The sequence below is a fragment of the Panonychus citri genome, unplaced genomic scaffold (genome assembly GCF_014898815.1).
Source record: "Panonychus citri isolate SS breed McGregor unplaced genomic scaffold, ASM1489881v1 Contig00020, whole genome shotgun sequence".
NCBI lineage: Eukaryota > Metazoa > Arthropoda > Arachnida > Trombidiformes > Tetranychidae > Panonychus > Panonychus citri.
In genome coordinates, this window is record NW_026515425.1 from 65283 (window position 1) to 65660 (window position 378).

A 378-nucleotide genomic window follows, 5' to 3' on the forward strand; every position below is an offset into this window, starting at 1 on the left:
ATTAGAACTCGGCTAATTGAGAACAAGGCGAAATTCACTGAGAAGGTGTGTAACATTTTCAATACTTTTGTCTTTTCAGTGGATTTTAAGCTTTTTTCATGATCCAAACAAGATCAACAAACAAAAACCCACTTTCTTTTCGGGTTTTAGCAACACCCATACAGTTTATATATGAGTGTACTCAACATCGTTCAACCAAGTAAACTTGCAATCAATAATTCCTTGGATGAATTCAAAATGAGAGCCATAGCAATAGATCCACGAATAATAGAATGGATGCTGGTCAAGAGATGGCGACACTCGACAGATAAAAAAGAAATAAAAACGAAAAGAAATGAATATATTTTCTGTTTTCTGCTTCGGTCTAAATCTGTCTGT